Genomic DNA, 18467 nt, shown 5'->3' on the forward strand with positions numbered 1-18467 from the left:
GACACAGCCAGCAAACCTGCACTGAAGACACCGCTGGCACCCCCGCACTGCCGACACCGCCGGTAACCTTCACTGAGGTCACTGCAAGCACCGCAGCACTGCCATCCCATGTACTGAGGACACTGTCAGCAAACCCCTGCACTGCCAACACAGCCAGCAAACCTGCACTGAAGACACCGCTGGCACCCCACTCTGCTGACACCGTCAGTACCCTGCACTGAGGACACTGCTAGCACCGCAGCACTGCCATCCCATGTACTGAGGATACTGTCAGCAACCCCTGCACTGCTGACACAGCCAGCAAACCTGCACTGAAGACACTACTGGTACCCCTACTCTGCTGACACCTCCGGTACCCTTCACTGAGGACACTGCAAGTACCGCAGCACTGCCATTCCATGTACTGTGGACACTGTCAGCAACCTCTGCACTGCCAACACAGCCAGCAAACCTGCACTGAAGACACTGCTGGCACCCTCGCTCTGCTGACACCGTCGGTACCCTGCACTGAGGACACTGCTAGCACCGCAGCACTGCCATCCCATGTACTGAGGCCACCGTCAGCAACCCCTGCACTGCCGACACAGCCAGCAAACCTGCACTGAAGACACTGCTGGCACCCTCGCTCTGCTGACACTGTCGGTACCCTGCACTGAGGACACTGCTAGCACCGCAGCACTGCCATCCCATGTACTGAGGACACCGTCAGCAACCCCGCTCTGCCGACACTGCTGTCACAGTAAGTGCACTATTGTTGTATCCAACCCACACTGTATAACACACTGTATCCGTGTAGGAAATTGGAAGCTGAACTGCCACATGTTAGTGCCGCCCACTGTGTCGCTTAGCTTAGTCAGCCAGCTAGCTGGATGCAACCTTTGGCCTTAACTGGATTTAAAACATAATATTGTGAGGTGGTCAAAATGGATTGGAAATGACAGGAAATAAATGTTCTTGAGGTTAATAATACTGTAGCAACAAAAACAGGCTCATTTTATGTGATTTTAGCTGTTTTTATGATATTTAAGAAAAAAATCCAGATCCAAAACCAAAACCGAAAAAAACAAAACACCAAGGAAAAGAATCCAAAACCAGATTCAGATCCAAAACCAGGGGAGATCCAGATCCAAAACCAAACACAAGGGTCGGCGCTTATCTCTATTATAAAGTTCAAAAGGTTATGTTGTATTTGATCAAAAACTTGATGTAAAAGTACAACATGATCTTGGCATTTTACACACACCAATAATATTACTGCAAATGGAGCCAGCTATGCCACAGAGTAGGATAGGAAGGAGGTGAAGGTTGGGTGTATAGAAAAAGACCATTATTTATCCACTGTTTATACATCTGAAAATGGAGGCGCTCATACAGTTCTTATTTTAAAGTACTATAGGAAATTGTGTCTCTTCTCCAGAGCTTTTTGCTCTCTGTTCTATAATTAAACCACATTTATTCAGCATGGGCATCTGCTCAAGGGCCAGTGTTATATTCTTGCCCCCCCCACGCCAAAATTTGCCAGCCAGCCCTTGTTTTCGGGTCAGTTGCCATGTAGGCTGTCAGTGGCCATACAGTTTTGCAAAGCATTTATTTAAAATGCCTCCTGGATCTTACGATGGTCTCTGCAGATTGGTGCCAGTGAAAGGAGTAAGTAAGAAACACTAAGTAACAGGCAGCTATATTACAGTTACTGACAGTTGGTCTGAACTCTGACCCCTCCCTCCCCTCCCAGCAGTATTAGTGTTGGTAGTACCTGAGAGTTCCGTCACCTACTGAGCATGTCAGAGACAGACGGCTTACAGGATTACTTTTAAGATAGTACAGGACACAGAATATCTGCAGCAGTCTCACACTACAAAAACACTACATCGCTAAAACTATAATCATAACAGCTTGTTGAACAAAGTTGTTAAACATAGCCCACAATGCTGAGTGTTTCCTATTCTGACCCTAATTTCCTCATGGGTTATACCTATGTGCTAGGGTACAAGGAGACTAATCTGTACTACTTTCAGCCATATTCCCAGGAAAATGAGCTACGCCTGATCAGAGACTCTCCATTAAGGATCAGGAGGAAATGTTCCAAGGTGAGTATTGTCTTGTCCAACATATGCTTAGCGCACAGGCTGGGATATGGTTTCTATGCAAATTGTTATTGTATAAGCTTTTTCTTGAAACTGAATAGAAGGCAGCAAGATACATAGAGGCTAAAATTTGGTCAAACCCCTACAATAATCTATCTCAGATACTTTTCTTAGTTATACAGCTGTTTAATTGGGTATAGCTCCATAAGTCCAGAGGGTAAACACACTCATTTTTTTGAAAAATACTAATATGCAATTTGCAAACTGCACATGTGCACCAGTTTCTGTATGCAGATTTGTTAATCTGTTCATGTAAAGCTTACCCAATAAGAGGTGGACACGTTTAAGGGGCTGCTGTAGAGTTGAACACAATTTGGTTTGCCAAATGTATCTTCCATGTATTTTCGTACTGCACATGCTCTGTAGGTGAGCAGGGTTGCCTGCAGTCATAGTTGCTTCTCCACTTGCAGTTGAAGCGGAGTAGCTGGATTTTAATGTGGCGTTCACATATGAACAAAGTTCAGCTAGGACGTGTCTACGTAATTGAAAGCCATACAGAGGTGTTCGTACTCATAATTACTTTTGTTTTCAGATGCACTAATAAATATGGATGGAGGCTCTCCAGGCCCAGAGATGTATAAAACTCTGCATACCACTGATTATATAAATTTAGTTCCACTCACGCAATGTGGGAGCAATTACAGCTGACTTGCATTCAAGTCTGCATTGGACAGCAGTCATCATCATTGACAATCCTAAATGCACTCCGTGTATGTATTCTAACTAGAGATTAGCAGTTTGGTTTTGGCTCGGATCTTCCTGCCAAGTTCGGATCTCAGAACGAGGCTAAGCAACACCTTTCACGGACATCTCAGCACAGATCCGATCTTGGCGGGAAGATCTGAGCCAAAACCGAACTGCTCATCTCTAATCTAACACACTACAAATCAGAGGCAAATGTGTGTTTTTTTAATCATTTGCTCTGTTATAGATGGATGTGCAGGCTTTCCTGTCACTTATTGGGTGTCCTGTCACCTACTGGGTGTGGTAAACAAGGCTTCCTTGCAGTGTAAAGTGACTTTTATATACTCCTCCAAGTGTTTGACTACATTTGAATAAATAGGTGTATTTCTCACAGTTACGATTAGTATCTTCACAGTCAGCACTATCAACGTTTAACTTCGGCCAGGGTCAGAGCTGACGCAGCTTCAGGAGGCTGCATTTGCAACTTTTCATACTAGTCTCAATTTAAGAATACATGTCCAAAACACGTGAATATCTGAATAAAGCCCAATGACTGCTCTGTCAGCAATCCAGCATATGGTACTGGTGTTAATGAACACTGCAAGCAATAATAAGAATTGTCATAAAGCAAACACTTTTCAGAAAGCACATGTGTACAGTCCCTTCACTTTTATTATTGTCTGGGGCACCATTGTCAGAGAGCATTTGCTAGGTTTATTAGACGTTATCATTATTATCTTTTATTTATATGGCACCACAAGGTGTCTGCAGCGCTGAACAGAGACAACAAATCGGTGACCATAATACAACAATTGACATAATGATATAACCAAAGGTGGTGGCAGTGGTAGTGCGAGGAGGGACACCTCTATCAGCCTACATAGATTTAACAAAATAATCTTCCAACCTGGTCTATGATGTACCTCAGCTCATGTTAGTATATGAGAACTGGTACAGTAATAATTTATCTTACTCTTGGTCCTCTGGCCAGTTGCTTATATTTCTATGCACATTTTCAACCATATCCTATGTATTTTTCTTGGGTTAACAGGATATCATTCTGCTAAAACAAAAGGTGCAACTTAGCTAATGAAAAAAATGAATCATGCCATGCTGTAACATATTCAGTGCATTTCCCGGTTCTTAACAAAATGATGGGAACTACGTTATTTACATTTAAACTGACTCTTTCTATTTGTAAGTGGTTTGCATGGGTTCACTAACACTGGAAGGGAATTAGAAGCGCTCAGATGTGAACAAGTTCTTCCAAATTCTGGTTAAAGCCATGCAGACAACAAAAAGTAATATATTGTATAGAGTATTAGATACATTATATATATATATATATATATATATATATATATATATATATATTAGGGGTGAGCGGGTTCGAATTTCTGAAATCTGAACCCCCCCGAGCCCCCCCGATCCGAGGCCGATCCGAGTCAGGCTCGACTTTTCCCGCCTGAATCGGATCTGAAATCGAGGCAAAACGTCATCATCCCGCCTTCCGGGTCTCGCGGGTTTTGGATCCTATATAAGGCCAGGGTCAGAGCTGACGCAGCTTCAGGAGGCTGCATTTGCAACTTTTCATACTAGTCTCAATTTAAGAATACATGTCCAAAACACGTGAATATCTGAATAAAGCCCAATGACTGCTCTGTCAGCAATCCAGCATATGGTACTGGTGTTAATGAACACTGCAAGCAATAATAAGAATTGTCATAAAGCAAACACTTTTCAGAAAGCACATGTGTACAGTCCCTTCACTTTTATTATTGTCTGGGGCACCATTGTCAGAGAGCATTTGCTAGGTTTATTAGACGTTATCATTATTATCTTTTATTTATATGGCACCACAAGGTGTCTGCAGCGCTGAACAGAGACAACAAATCGGTGACCATAATACAACAATTGACATAATGATATAACCAAAGGTGGTGGCAGTGGTAGTGCGAGGAGGGACACCTCTATCAGCCTAAATAGATTTAACAAAATAATCTTCCAACCTGGTCTATGATGTACCTCAGCTCATGTTAGTATATGAGAACTGGTACAGTAATAATTTATCTTACTCTTGGTCCTCTGGCCAGTTGCTTATATTTCTATGCACATTTTCAACCATATCCTATGTATTTTTCTTGGGTTAACAGGATATCATTCTGCTAAAACAAAAGGTGCAACTTAGCTAATGAAAAAAATGAATCATGCCATGCTGTAACATATTCAGTGCATTTCCCGGTTCTTAACATAATGATGGGAACTACGTTATTTACATTTAAACTGACTCTTTCTATTTGTAAGTGGTTTGCATGGGTTCACTAACACTGGAAGGGAATTAGAAGCGCTCAGATGTGAACAAGTTCTTCCAAATTCTGGTTAAAGCCATGCAGACAACAAAAAGTAATATATTGTATAGAGTATTAGATACATTATATATATATATATATATATATATATATATATATTAGGGGTGAGCGGGTTCGAATTTCTGAAATCTGAACCCCCCCGAGCCCCCCCGATCCGAGGCCGATCCGAGTCAGGCTCGACTTTTCCCGCCTGAATCGGATCTGAAATCGAGGCAAAACATCATCATCCCGCCTTCCGGGTCTCGCGGGTTTTGGATCCTATATAAGGTACAGCGCCAAGCATGCGCCTGTGTCCCATAAGTAAAGGGCCGGCTGGCTTGTCCGTTAAAGGGTGCTGTAACCCCCAAAGTACACTCCAAACAAAATAAAAATATATTTTCTGTGTTTGTGAATTGTGTGCACTGTGGCTGCACGTGCATCAACAAAGGAGCAGCGCCAAGCGTGCGCCTGTGTCCCATTAGTAAAGGGCCAGCTGGCTTGTCCATTAAAGGGTGCTGTAACCCCCAAAGTACACTCCAAACAAAATAAAAAAATATTGTTTGTGAATTGTGTGCACTGTGGCTGCACGTGCATCAACAAAGAAGCAGCGCCAAGCGTGCGCCTGTGTCCCATAAGTAAAGGGCCAGCTGGCTTGTCCGTTAAAGGGTGCTGTAACCCCCAAAGTACACTCCAAACAAAATAAAAAAATATTTTCTGTGTTTGTGAATTGTGTGCACTGTGGCTGCACGTGCATCAACAAAGGAGCAGCGCCAAGCGTGCGCCTGTGTCCCATAAGTAAAGGGCCCACTGGCTCGTATCCGTTAAAGGGTGCTGTAACCCCAAAGTACACTCCAAACAAAATAGAAAAATATTTTCTGTGTTTGTGAATTATGTGCACTGTGGTTGCACGTGCATCAACAAAGGAGCAGTGCCAAGCGGGTGCCTGTGTCCCATTAGTAAAGGGCCGGCTGGCTTGTCCGTTAAAGGGTGCTGTAACCCCCAAAGTACATTCCAAACAAAAAAAATATATATTTTCTGTGTTTGTGAATTGTGTGCACTGTGGCTGCACGTGCATCAACAAAGGAGCAGCGCCAAGCGTGCGCCGGTGTCCCATAAGTAAAGAGCCGGCTGGCTCATTTCTTAAAGGGTGGTGTAACCCACAAAGTGCACTACTCTCCAGCAAAAATCAAAAAATATTTTCTGTGTTTGTGTGCGCCTTAGCCGCACGTATATATCAAATTAATATAACATAAATGGAGGACCAAACTTTGTCCGATAAAAATAAAATAGGGAAAGATCAAGAACCACTTCCTCGTAGTGCTGAAGCTGCTGCCACTAGTCATGACATAGACGATAACATGCCATCAACGTCGTCTGCCAAGGCCGATGCCCAATGTCATAGTAGAGGGCACATACAATCCCAAATGACAAAGTTCAGGAAAATGACCTTAAAAAAAACATTTAAATCATCTGAAGAGAAACGTAAACTTGCCAATATGCCATATATGACACGGAGTGGCAAGGAACGGCTAAGGTCTTTCCCTATGTTCATGACTAGTGGTTCAGCTTCACATGACGATGGAAGCCCTCCTCCCGCTAAAAAAATCAAACGAGTTAAGCTGGCAAAAGCACAGCGAAGAACTGTGCGTTCTAAGAAGATATCACAAATCCAAAAGGAGAGTCCAAGTGTGGTGGCGGTTGCGATGCCTGACCTTCCCAGCACTGTACGGGAAGAGGTGGCTCTTTCCACCATTTGCACGCCCCCTGCAAGTGCTGAAAGGAGCACCCACAGTCCACTTGCTGATATGCAAATTGAAGATGTCACTGTTGAAGTACAACAGGATGAGGATACTGGTGTAGCTGGCGCTGAGGAGGAAGTTGGCGAGGAGGATTCTGATGGTGATGTGGTTTGTTTAAATCAGGCTCCGGGGGAGACAGTTGTTGTCCGTGGGATGAAAAAGCCCATCACGGTCATGCCTGGGCAGAAGACCAAACATTCCACCTCTTTGGTCTGGCAATATTTCTATCCAAATCCGGACAACAACTGTCTTGCCATATGTGCCATATGTAAAGGTGAAATAAGTAGGGGCAGGGACGTTAACCACCTAGGAACATCCTCCCTTATACGGCACCTGCAGCGCGTTCATAAAAAGTTTCTGTCAAGTTCAGAAACTTTGGCTAAGACCGTAAGCAGTCCAGGGACACCTAATCCCGTTGTCCTGTTGTATCCAAGCGCCTGCAAACCACACCGTCAACTCCCTCCTCGTCAATTTCCTCCTTAGTCAGGATCGGAAGTAGTCCTGCAGGCCATGTCTCTGGCATGACTGACTCTCCTATCCGGGATTCCTCCGGAGGATCCTGCATTGCTACGCCTACTGCTGCCGCTGCTGCTGCTGCTGGGAGTCGTTCATCATCCCAGAGAGGAAGTAGGAACACCACTACTTTTACTAAACAATTGACCCTCCAACAGTCCTTAGCGAGGAGGATGAAGTACGACAGCAGTCATCCTGAAGCAAAACGTATAACTGAGGCCTTGACTGCTATGTTGGTGTTAGACGTGCGTCCGGTATCCGCCATTAGTGCAGTGGGATTTAGACAATTGATGGAGGTAGTGTATCCCCGGTTCCAAATCCCGTCTAGATTCCACTTCACTAGGCAGGAGATACCGAGACTGTACAAAAACGTCAGAAAAAGTGTCCTCAGTGTCCTCAAAAATGCGTTTGTACCCAATGTCCAGTTAACCACGGACATGTGGACAAGTGGAACAGGGCTGACTAAGGACTATATGACTGTGACAGCCCACTGGGTAGATGTATCACCTTACGCAGCAACAACAGCAGCGTCACCAGTAGCAGCATCTCAGAAACGCCAACTCGTTCCAAGGCAGGCTATGCTGTGTATCACCGGTTTCAGTAAGAGGCACACCACCGACAACCTCTTAGAGAAACTGAGGGAAATCATCGCCCAGTGGCTTACCCCACTTAGACTCTCCTGGGGATTTGTGATATCTGACAACGCCACCAATATTGTGCGGGCAGTACATCTGGGCAAATTCCAGCACGTCCCATGTTTTGCTCACACAATAAACTTGGTGGTTTAGAATTTTCTGAAAACGACAGGGGTGCGCAGGAGACGCTTTGGGTGGCCCGAAAAATTTCTGGCCACTTTCGCCATTCAGCGACTGCGTGCCGAAGACTGGAGCACCAGCAAACACTCTTGAACCTGCCCCGCCATCACCTGAAGCAAGAGGTTGTGACGTGGTGGAACTCAACCCTCTATATGCTTCAGAGGATGGAGGAGCAGCAAAAGGCCATTCAAGCCTATACATCCACCTATGACATAGGCAAAGGAGGGGGTATGCACCTGACTCAAGCGCAGTGGAGAATGATTTCCGTGTTGTGCAAGGTTCTCCAACCCTTCGAACTTGCCACACATGAAGTCAGTTCAGACACTGCCAGCTTCAGTCAGGTCATTCCCCTCATCAGTCTTTTGCAGAAGCAGCTGGAGAAAGTGAAGGAGGAGTTAAGATGGAGCGATTCCGCTCGGCATGTGGGACTTGTGGATGAAGCCCTTCATTTGCTTTGCCAGGATTCCAGGGTGGTCAATCTGTTGAAATCAGACCACTACATTTTGGCCACCGTGCTCGATCCTAGGTTTAAAGCCTATGTGGTGTCTCTCTTTCCGGCCGACACAAGTCTGCAGAGGTGCAAAGACCTGCTCGTGAAAACACTGTCAGCTGAAGTGGAACGTGACACATCAACAGCTCCTTCTTCATTTTCTCCCACAACTGGGGCTGCCAGGAAAAAACTTAGGTATCCTAAGCAACCTGCTGGCGGTGATGCAGGGCAGGCAGGACCAAGTTTGGACATCTGGTCCAGACTGAAGGACCTGGCAACAGTTTCTGACATGTCTACTGTCACTGCATATGATACTGTCACCATTGACAGAATGGTGGAGGATTACATCGGTGACAGCATCCAAGTAGGCATGTCAGACAGTCCGTACCTGTACTGGCAGGAAAAAGAGGCAATTTGGAGGCCCCTGTACAAACTGGCTCTATTTTACCTGAGTTGCCCCCCCTCCAGTGTGTACTCCGAAAGAATGTTTAGTGCAGCCGGGAACCTTGTCAGCGAAAGGCGTAGGAGGCTGCTTCCACAAAATGTGGAGAAGATGATGTTCATAAAAATGAATTACCAACTCTTTCAGCGAGACCAGCCTCCAGAACGTACAGAGGGACCTGTGGTGGTGGATTCCAGCAGGGACAAGTTAATAGTCTGTGAGGATGAGGATGTACACAACACTGAAGAGGGTGAGGAATCGGTGGATGAGGAGGAAGAGGACGACATCTTGCCTCCGTAGAGCCAGTTTGTGCAGGGACAGATTCATTGCCAGCTTTATTATGTGGGGGCCCAAACGAACCAATCATTTCAGCCACAGTCGTGTGGCAGACCCTGGCACTGAAATGATTGGTTTGTTAAAGTGTGCATGTCCTGTTTATACAACATAAGGGTGGGTGGGAGGGCCCAAGGACAATTCCATCTTGCACCTCTTTTTTTTCTTTGCATTATGTACTGTTTGGGGCCTAGTATTTCAAACTGCCATCCTGTCTGCCAATGCAGTGCCACTCCTAGATGGGCCACGTGTTTGTGCCGCCCACTCGTGTCGCTTAGCATAGCCTTTTGGATATAAAAACACTATTGTGAGGTGTGAGGTGTTCAGAATAGACTGGAAATGAGTGGAAATTAAGGTTATTGAGGTTAATAATAGCATAGGAGCAAAAAACCAACACATTCTGTGATTTTAGCTGTTTTTATTCTTTTTTTAAAAAAAAATACAGATCCAAAACACAAAACCCAGAACCCAAAACACAGAAGGGTGGTTTTGGCAAAACCAATCCAGATCCAAAACACGAAGAAAGATCCAAATCCAAAACCAAAACACAAAACACGAAAAGTGGCCGGTGCACACGCCTAATATATATATATAGGTGTGGCTATACACACCTTAATACCCTAAAACTCTGACTTTGTGGTAGAGCATCCCTCTGTAATAATTACTTGGCTCTGCGACACCTGCATAAAACTGTCACACCAGAATGCTGAGCATGCCCTAACAATCGGGAGCACATTATTTAATACTTGCTCGTACAACTGATGCGTTATGCTCTGAACAAGCAGCAGTGGGCACAGGGCTCGACTTTTTTGTTAATGAATGTAGAACTGATGTGTTAGTTTTTAATGTATTGCCATCAAAGGCATGAATGAGTATCTTTTTATTCAATTCAGTTTTATTCAGTTTATATTGTATTCTTCTTAGACACCTGGATACGAGCCTATACTCGAGCATCCTGATGAGGATGAAGATGAATCCAAGAAGGTGGATGAGACAAAGGTTAATATCGCTGTTTTTCCAATACTTCTCCAATACATCTCTTGTGGGAGTGTAATTTGGAATAGGAAGCATGTCCCACTGTGGATGGTTTGAGCGACCAGGGGAAAATGTATGTGACCTTTGCTCAAACCAACCTCAACTTATGGCTGTAATTGTTTTAAAGCAGAATTAGTGCAGGAGGCATTTAGAGACAGGACATTGGCATAGATAGAAACATAGAATTTGATGGCAGATAAGAACAACTTGGCCCATCAAGTCTACCCTTTTTCATTTATCCTTTTGGCAACTTCAACCCTATTTGCTCCTTAGGTCTCTCTTAAGGATATTCTTATGCCTATCCCAAGCGTTTTTAAATTGTTCCACCGTTTTAGCTTCAACCACATCTGATGGGCAACTATTCCACTTATCCACTACCCTTTCTGTGAAGTAATTTTTCCTCAAATGTGCTCTGAGCCTACCTCCCTCCAGTTTGAGTGCATGTCCTCGTATTCTTGTACATCTCTTCCTTTGAAGAATGCTTCCCTCCTGTACCTTGTTATATGTATTTGAAATTTCTATCACATCCCCTCTTTCCCTTCTCTGTTCCAAACTATACATATTAAGATCTTTTAGTCTTTCCGGGTAAGTTCTGTGTTGTAGGTCTTGCACCATTTTAGTTGCCCTTCCTTGTACTGTCTCTAATGTATTTATATCCTTCTCAGGGGCGTCTTTAGAGAGGAGGGGGCCCATGTGCATTCCCCGTCCAGGGGGCCCCCTCCTCTCTTCCCGGTGGTCGGCAGCCGACTAACGCGGCTGGCCAACCACCGGAGCATTAGTAGACTTTGGGCACTAGAGTGTGCACGGAGTCTACTGCTCATGTGCAAAATGCTGGAAAAATTGCGGCGGCGGCAATTTTTCCGGCTTTTTGTTCAGCGCTGACACTCGGCACAGGTAAGTTTTAAGTAATATGGGTGCAGGGTGTGCACCCATTATAGATACGACCCTGATCCTTCTGGAGATGTGGCCTCCAGAACTGAACGCAGTATTCTAGATGAGGCCGTACCAAAGACCTATACAATGGCATTATCACTTCTATTTTCCTGCTACTGATTCCTCTCTCTCTGCAACCAAGCATCTGACTTGCCTTCCTCAATGCTTTGGTGCATTGCTTGCCTGCCTTCAAGTCATCTGAAATGGTGACTCCTAAGATGATCAGGGTTTATCATTTTGTGGACAGGGCTATTAGTCTAGGACCTTTTGAGCCTGATTTAGAGGTGAATGCTGCTGTGTCCGCTCTTGTCTCTGTTGCTGAAGTTGGGACTGTGATAATATGCAAATGCTAGTATCAGCCTTCCTCTGGTGTAGTAGCCGGCGTATGAATGAGCAAGCAATGAGACTCCCACTTTCAGTGTCACTGCACGCTATAACACTGCTGAGATTATTGACACGCCAACATTGGTGCACCATCGACACTAGCACTAAAAGTAACATTAGCTTTCATCTGTATTGTGCAATTTATGGTGACCGCACACACTGTGATTTCGAAACAGATATGGGCAATGTGGCCCAAAAACAACTGAGATGCCCAGATGACTGTGACACCTGCATCTAAGTGACACACCAGAATACTCTGCACAGCTCGACAATCTGGAGCACATAATGCAATATCTGCGCAGAGGAAAAGTTACTCTCTGAATAAATAGTAGTGTACACAGGACACAGCTAATTTTGTTAATGAATGTAGATTACAAGGCAAGTATGAGTGTCTTTTTATTTATTTCAATTTTGTTTAGTCTATGCTGCTTTTTCTTAGACACCTGCACTCAAGCCTATATTAGAACACCCTGATGAGGATGAAGATGACTCCATGTTTCTCGTCACTTCCAGGATCCTAGTGTCAAGTCCACAGCAACACACCAAGAAAATATCTAACACTCACAGTACCGGAGACTGCTTTTGCCAACATATGAAGGTGGATGACACAGGGGTTAATATTGCAGCTTTTCCAATCCACTCATATGTCTGCAGAGAGTGGAATTATCCATCCTGGTCTACAGCCAGTTAGAGGAGAGTTTCTCTAACCATAATAAAGATCTAACTCTGATTGTTAAATGATTTTATTTTTTTATCTTATAAGCCTTGTGAATGTAAACCTAGAACTTAGATAGAATTTATATTCTGTTTCTCTTTTGTCATATTAGAATTTATAATCATGGCATCTCTGGTTTTTCAAAGAAAACTTAAGAACTTCTAAAGACAATGCCATTTTATGGGAATGGAAAATTATAAAACCAGACGATTACTTTTGGGCACAGCTGACGCTGAGTTGGTCACGTCGTTAAAAAATGAAAAATCAAAAGCACATAAAAATATAATATTTATACCCATATGCTGAGCTGGAGATATCTCAAAGTGCTTTGTACCAGCCTGACCTGTGAACTGAGGAGGTGGAGCCTGTTAGGAGGGAAAACAGAGCTGTGAGGAGAGCTGGGCTAACAGGAGCAGGCACGGAACTGGTCAGGATCCAGTGTGAGCTGCAAGAAATTATCAGCGTAGAGCGGAGGCTGAAGGGGCTGCTGAGTGAGAGCCACGCGGCAGGTGTCAGTCACTAAGATAAGGCGAGGGGTGCGGCGAACGAACACGCAACGAGCAGGAGCCGCGCCTGTGATACTGCCACGGGTCTGGGACTGACGGCAGGGGCCAGGACACCAGTTTTAACCAGGAGCCACAGACATCCTAGACAGCTGATCCTACGGGTAAGCCACAGGGGAGACCAGCTGGAGGGGGTGGCCAGATAAAACAGAGATAACACAAATGGACAGGTCAAGAGCCCTCAGTGCTCATCACCAATTGTCAGCCCACTAGTTTGTTCCTCACTGAGGAGTGATCCAGCCAACCCTGTACCCAAGGGAAAGGACTTTCAGTAACTAGGTAGCCAGTATAAGCTAGCTGCAGTATTCAGCCTACCCACTGTAAGCAAGTGAAAACTGAACTCATACTCACTACTCTAATGTTACAAGGAGATCTGCATAACCTGCTGCACTAATTCTACAGGGAGATTGCCATAACTTGCTATCCTAATTCTACAAGGAGATTTGCATAACTGGCTATCCTAATGCTACAGGGAAAACAGCAATAATTGCTACCACATACTTTGAGAACTGTGTTGTCTGCTACCAATCCTAGCAGGGAAGACTGCTATATCTGTTTCACAGTTAGCTAAGAGTACTGTCTTGAAGGGCTATTTGAATATGTAATGCATGTAATTGTAGTTGCATTTGTGAATTCTGTTTTACTCTGAAATGCAGTTATAGCCAACAGTAATTAAAATACTCTATGTTGATTTGCATAACTGACCTTTTATTCACCAAAGTACCGTTACACAGTGTTCCAGTTAAATAAAATTCATAGTCACTGTCCAAACGAGTAGTGACTATGCTCGGGGATCTCTGGGGGGTCCTTGTCTCTCTGCACACCGACTAAGGGATTCCAGGAGTGGAGCATGGTCCAAAAACTGACGGAACGTCGGGACCAATTACAAGTACAGAAGGAAGTAGGTACGACACACACACCGCTCATGTATTTTCGGTTGAATTCACCAATCTAATATGCGCTTGAATTCGTAACGTCAATCTCAATGCAATACCTTTTATTAGCAAAAAAAAAACGTTTTCCCCAATAGCAAAAAATAACACATTCTGCCATGTTGAAATCACACCCAGTGCTGCAGCTGCATTGGGCTCCTTTTATAAGCATCAAGATTAAGGCTAGACAAATATAATTGTTTTGTAGTGCTAGAAGTATACAAGGGTCCTGTCACATTTTGAGATTATTTGGTCACAGAAGGGGCCTATTCATCAAAACTAAATGGCCTGGTAACCATCTGAAAAGGACCCCTGTTATTCAGCAAACTCCGAAAACTTTCAGTTTTTGGAGTTTGTTTCCGAGAACAAGCGCCATCGTCAGACAGCGCTTGTTCTTGGATCCATGCTCCTTCCGATGGGAAGGATTTCCCAGGATGCGAAGAGGGATCCAAGTGAATCCCTCCGGCGCCTCCTCACTACCTCCCCAGTGGCTATGCGCATGCGTGACCCAAGGTCATGCATGCATACCCGGGACAACGGGTAACAAGTAAGTAACGCAGCTACATCATTAGCTGCGATACTAACCGAGGGGACAGCTACTTTTCGGAATTGCTCTGGTGTCACGTTTCCCCCGCTGTGAGTTGGATAATTAAGTATCCCTCACAGCGAGATGATTACTTAATCATCAGAGGCCATATGGTGCTGTTCTATGGAAATCAATTGTGTTTATTTATTGATAAAGCAAGCATGATTATTGAATAGCATTTTAAATATAGAGGAATAGCTAATGGACTTCCCTCAACTCAGAAGCCCTCCCTCCTTGCTTAAACTGACAATGAAGTGGCACAGATCCTATCATATGCAGAACTAGTCCTGTGCTATATAAAATATGGGAATTCTGCAACTAGACCAGTGGTGGATTTCATCTAGAGTTGCAAATCCACCATCCACAGGGAATGCCTAGTAGTGACTTCCTATTGTAAGAGCTCCCTGCTAATCAGACCTGAACAGGCAGTCCCAGCAGGGACTTGCAGTCAGGGTAGGCAGGGGAGACAGAGCCTCCCCTGTCATACTCCTGAGATTTGATATAAAAATTATTAGAATAATACAAAGAAGATATTTATAACTTAAAAACATCTTCTTTGTTTATTGTTAACACTCACTAGCTTTGTGGAGCTCCCTTGGACTGCAGGGAGTTGAGAGATGAAGCAGCTCAGTCTCGCTTCTGTATATTTAGGCACTGCTTGCAGATCTGGGGGCAGGGCCACACCAGGGGCAGTAAGCTGCACAGAAAGAGCTAATAGAGGCATGCCTCAGAGTATGGGGGGCGTGTCTTGAGCACTGATGAACACCTTGGATGTGTCATGTGACCAGGAAGTGCACTGCAGTGTTTAGAAATCAGAGCTCAGTCAGCAGCAGCAAGAGCAGTCACAGGGGCCTATTCATCATAACTAAAAACTTGATGGAGGTAATTAGGTTTAGAACTCGCATGGAGTTCTACCTAATTAAAGGAGGAATTCATCATTCCTCCTCTCCATAAGTATCTATTCCAAAAAGCTGTAATTTTTGCGATTACAGCTTTTCAGAAAATAGATACTTTTCCCTGCTTTTAACTTACCGCAGCTGTAATCAATGCTATGAATGCGCCATTACATTCCCCCCGCCCTCCGCTTCCCTCTCCTACCTACCTGGCTGCTTGTCACAGCCACAGACCACGACCTCCCATCTGAAGATTATTTTTTTTTAAACTTTACTGTGTTCTCCAAACACAGTCTGTGTCAGAGCAGCAGCCAGAGCCAGAGCCAGAGGAGGGACCAGGGAGCTACGGAGGGAGCTGAGTAGGACCTGCTCATCAGAGGAGGGACCAGGGAGCTACGGAGGGAGCTGAGGAGGACCTGCTCATGCTGAAAGCAGGTAAGTATCACCTACTATATGCCACCCGAGAGTGATGTATAGTAACATCATCAAATTCCGAAAATACATAATTTGAATTTGATGAACAGCCTAATTTCTACATCCCATATTAATGTATGGGGAGTGTGGAAATTAACGCAGACAGACTTAACCAGGAGATATCAGTGATATCTCATGCGTTAAGTGTGCGAATGAATACTAAAATAACGGTAATTAAGGAAAATGTCCTTAAAACCGTGATTTTAGTGTTGCTGAATAGGCCCCACAATGATGCAGATAGGAGAATCAATGGACACTGAAGCTTAGTGTAGTGAGGGGAGAGTTACAGTAAGTAGGGGGTGAGACTGGCTTCCAGCACTCAGCCCCATCTCCATGTGTGCCTCCCCAGCCTTTGACCTCACGTCACTGAGTCCCAGAGGAAGGTGTTTTCTCCCCCTGGGACTGCCAATCCAGACTGCAATAGCAGAGAGCGCTTCCAATGGGAAGCCACTCCCCTGCTATTACAGCAGCAACCGATGCAGTCCCTAGAAGATGGACAGTTTGATAATGCATATGCACGGTATTGCGATCCTGTGCATGCACACAATAACAGTCCCCCAGCCAAACAAGAAGGAGCTGCCACTGAAATAGACTATGAGATATGTAAATCTTTATATATCCATAACTTGCCAAATCAGTGAAGGTATACATAACAAATGGTGAATCTGTGACTAATATTCTGTGTTTGACATTCATGCTACTTTGCCCAAATAAAAATATAACACCACCCCCGAGCTCCGACTTTGGCTACAAAAAATGCTTATGCTCCACCCCCGCTTCCTCCTCAACCTATTTTTGTAGAAAAGTAGCAATGATTAGTGTTGGTAAATTGGGAGAAACCCAGGTCACAATCAGAATATCTAATAATTTCCTAATCACACTGACTTCTCTGTGAGACCACATTCACCACAGAGATTAGTCATCTTTATTTTGACAGCCAATTAAACTGTGGTGAGCATAACTCAAGCTCAGTCTACAGAGGTAAGCGCTGGCATGTATATGCCCTTATATATACATTTATGAAAAATGCCTTCTGGATATTCTCCATCCTAACACTATCTCTGTAGATTGGTGGTAATCAAAGAAGTATCCAAAAAACACCTTTACGAAATAGCAGCTACATTACAGACACTGACAATGGGTCTGAAGTTTTACCCCTCTCATCTGTGTCTGTGATGTCATTACCTGAGAATTCCGACATCTACTGAGCATGTCAGAGAAATGACAGCCGTTTTCTTTATTATTATATAGATAAGTAATAATATTAATAATAGGTAAAACAAGGCAAAGTCAGAGTAAAACGTTGCTGCTTGTATGTACATAATGTCCATTACAGCCGTGTAGTGTTTTGCTGTACAATCCTATTCCGTTTCTAAGGACCCTTAGCAGTGACATAACATTCCACTACTGGGTCCATTATGACATCATAGTACAGAACACAGAATTTCTCCGGCAGTCTCAGACTACTAGCAGAAATGACACTGCGTGGCTAAAACTATAACCATAACAGCTTGCTGAACAAGGTTGTTAGACATCCCAAAATGCAGAGTGTTTTCTACTATGACCCCAATATACTCATGGGTTACACCTATATGCCAGTGTACAAGGACACTAATCTGTACTACTTTCAGCCATATTCCCGGGAAAATGAGCTACGCCAGATCAGAGACTCTCCATTAAGGATCAGGAGGAAATGTTCCAAGGTGAGTATATAAACATATTAGTCAAATGTGATAAATTTAATTGAAAGGTGGGATTTGCGCAATTCTGCTCTTATTGGGGGAAATGTTTCAAAACCTTGAAGAGAACTAGTGGAGATAAAGTACCAACAAATCAGCTCCTAACTGTCATTTTTCAAGCACAGCATGTAAAATGGCAGTTATATTCTGATTGGTTAGTACTTCATCTCTCTCCACTTTATCTCTCTCTCAAAGGTTTGATACATCTCCCCCATTGAGAGTTATGTAATAAATTTGTTCAAAGTTGTAAGTCAGAACTAAAAACAGTAATTAGCTTTCATCTGTCCAACATAGGCCCGTATTCAGTTAGAAGCGAAAAGCCAGGATCGGGGAAAAGTTTTTGCCGATGCACAGTTTTTGCCTGTTTCGGAATATCGTCCTATTCAATTCCAGGACATTTTCGCCCTGGCGAAAACTCCATAGAAAAAGCAGGCGAAAAAGTTTTCCACCAAAACGCAGGAGAAGAGAAGTGCAAAATCCATATTTTGGGGTACAAATGTGGGGACTCAGAACTCTTTGGACACCCCCCTAATGACTAATTTTGAAAAAAAAAATTCACCCCCCAAAAAACATGTCATTTTTGGGCCGATAATGTAAAAAGTGTTGTAAAATGGGTCTAAAGTACTGGGACAGGTATTTTGGGGT

The sequence above is a fragment of the Taudactylus pleione genome, unplaced genomic scaffold (assembly GCF_031769625.1).
Source record: "Taudactylus pleione unplaced genomic scaffold, aTauple2 ptg000886l, whole genome shotgun sequence".
NCBI lineage: Eukaryota > Metazoa > Chordata > Amphibia > Anura > Myobatrachidae > Taudactylus > Taudactylus pleione.